The sequence below is a fragment of the Perca flavescens genome, chromosome 8 (genome assembly GCF_004354835.1).
Source record: "Perca flavescens isolate YP-PL-M2 chromosome 8, PFLA_1.0, whole genome shotgun sequence".
Lineage (NCBI taxonomy): Eukaryota > Metazoa > Chordata > Actinopteri > Perciformes > Percidae > Perca > Perca flavescens.
The window spans coordinates 11,472,995-11,476,056 of NC_041338.1; positions in this window are offsets into that span (position 1 = coordinate 11,472,995).

Genomic DNA, 3,062 nt, shown 5'->3' on the forward strand with positions numbered 1-3,062 from the left:
ACACTGGAAGGGGGGGGCGTGGGTAGTACAGTGATGTTGTTATCCCCGTATCTGCTCGCGGATTGGGCACATGGTAAAACGTCAGCATGAATGACAAAACTGGAGAACTTTGATTGGTTGTTTGGCAAATGGCAGCGCGGGTTGAGGAGCTGTGCCCATAGACAGTATATAATGGACCAATAGACCCCGTTGCTCTGGACGGAGACCAGTGAAGGCTATTAGAAGCACTTTTCCGGTGATCTCTTGCTTTACTGCGCAGCCTCCAACTGACAGAGACAACGTAAATGTGACGTGAGCAACGTGTCTGAAAGTTGTAAGTCTTCTGGTAGCTGTGCCAAGATAAATCTCAATCATTTCCAATCTTGCAGAGACGGAGATCGTAGGTGTATGTAAGGAGATAACATAAGCACAGGCTAATTATTGCTAACTAACATGCTAGTTAACATTAGTAATTAAACCTAAAAAGCTAATGTAAGTCGAAACTGCCTGCGAGCTTCTCCTATATTATACGGTAATTCCTCTATTGTGCGACAGTAAGTCACTTGGTTATTGACACAATCGTTAGCTTATTTTTACAAAAACGTCTGCTACGGAGCTATAACGTGAGGTACAAGGTAATGGAGCCTTTTATACATTGTTGTGTTTCTTTAGAAATAAACAATGGACAAATAGTCTTTAAACGCTTCAGATGTAAAGTTATTAGCAGTCAAGTGACGTAAAAAAAAATGGCGGTCACTGTAATGCTAACAAGAGGTGATCGCTTCGTAGCAACAAAATGGCGCCATCGGAGGTTCGCGTTCTGAACAAGGGGGTAAGCTTCGCTTCAGAACTTGAGCCATCATGGCACCATTTTGTTGCTAACTGGCAATCACCTCCTGTTAGCATTCCGCTGACCGCCATTATTGTTTTACGTCACTTGACTGAGAATAACTTTACATCCGAAGCGTTTAAAAACTCGATTTGTCCATTGTTTAGTTCTAAAGAAACACAACAACGTATAAAAGGCTCCATTACCTTGTACCTCACGTTATAGTAGACGTTTTTGTAAAAATAGGCTAAAGATTGTGTCATAACCAAGTGACTTACTGTCGCATAGTAGAGGAATTACCGTATAGTACAGGAGAAGCTCACAGGCAGTTTGGACTTACATTAGCTGTTTAGGTTTAATTACTAATGTTAACTAGCATGTTAGTGATCAGTAATTAGCCTGTGTCTATGTTATCTCCTTACATATACCTACACTCTCCGTATCTGTAAGATTGGGAATGATTGAGATTTCTCTTGGCACAGCTACCAGAAGACTTACAACTTTCAGACACGTTGCTCACGTCACATTCTCTCAGTTGGAGGCTGCGCAGTAAAGCTGGCCATCACCGGAAAAGTGCTTCTAATATCCTTCACTGGTCTCCGTCCAGAGCAACGGGCTCTGTTGGTCCATTATATATATGTCAATGGTTCTGAAGCGAAGCTTACCCCCTTGGCTGTGTCACGTTTGAGAGCAGTGTCATGCCCGTCATGCCCATAGACAGTATATCATACCCCATACATGGGTTTCTCAGCAACGTCATCACTGCTTGCGCACGCAACCGGGGGGCAGAAAGAAGACGTGTTTTGCAGTGGTGTAGTGGTCCCTGGAGAAGTGGGTATACTCTCAGTTTTCACCTTTTTTTTTTTTTTTTTTTAAAGTAGTCCAGAAAAAAAGCCCTGTTTTAGAAACAGTGACATGTAAGACTATGATTTAGTTTACCCCAAAATCTGTCATTTCTACTTGCTCACTATTATAAAATGATCATGACTTGATTAGGAGCAGTTTGTAGTTACTACTGGTCACACAAGCAGCCTGGATAAATGTAACATGTATTTATCATGAGGCAAACATGGTGTTTCGATTATTTTTTGAACATTTATTTAAATAAAATACTTCAAATCTGAAGTTGACAATGCATCCTTGTTCATATTTCATCTTAAATAAAACACACAAATCATTCTCTTCCAAACATCAAAACCAAATCAGATAAACTTAAAAGTGCACTGTCATAAAATCGAAATTATTTGGTTTTCAATAGCTGAACACTATTTTTATAGAATACTTCATTAGATATATATAAATATCACTACAAATATTGAATATCATCATTTTTTGAATTAATGCTTTGTTTTGAACATGTTAATTTACCGGTAAATCATTCAACAAAATAATGTTACAACAATATTTAGTTAACAATTAACAAAAATATATGCATTAACAACACATCAACAGTGATATACTCTCTCAACCCAGCACTGGGTTTCTGACCTTTGCTCATACTACAGTATATTCCAGACAAATTTGTTTTCTGCAGGAGCTTTCACACTGCACTGTCTAGAACGCACAGAAGAGGCAGCACGATGGCTCTTCAACCAGGTCCTTGTATATTTTCTAGGATCAAACTTGGAAGTTGGTGGGCCGTTGATATTAATCATCATCAAGTTTGATATGTTTGAGATCAGAAGGACAGCCCTCTTGTCTGAGCTTATATTGTTCATAAGGCTAAAATTCATCTCACACTCTGCTGTACTGACAGGGAATGTTTTCATACAGTTCATAAGTTGTTTTAGGTCCTTGGGCTCACTACTGTGCTCTTCCAGTAGGTCCCGCATCCCATTCAGTGCTTGGTCAGTGCACAAGTTAAATCGCTTGCACAGTCGCTTAACTTGTTCTTCACCATGGCGGATGCTGGGCTTTGATGGCCACTTACTCTGATCAAGGATGCTGAGGTCCATGATGGTCTCATCTTCAAAAGACAAGCGTTTCTCCAGATTGTTCACAAGGCTTTGTATGAACTGGCCTGGATTGATAGACTTCAGCTTTGCATTTGTTTTCAGGGCTATAGACCGATACTCCCCAGTCTGTTTTGCTTCTAAAGCCTCACTATATTTCTCACCTGGACTCTCTTTGAATGACTGGATCACTCTGATTGAGCGTTTCAGCAGATGCTCTGCTCTGAGGAGAGTTATAGAACGAGACTGAAGCTCCTGTGACAGGAGACTTAGTCCATGGAGAGTGTCGTACATGAAGCCAA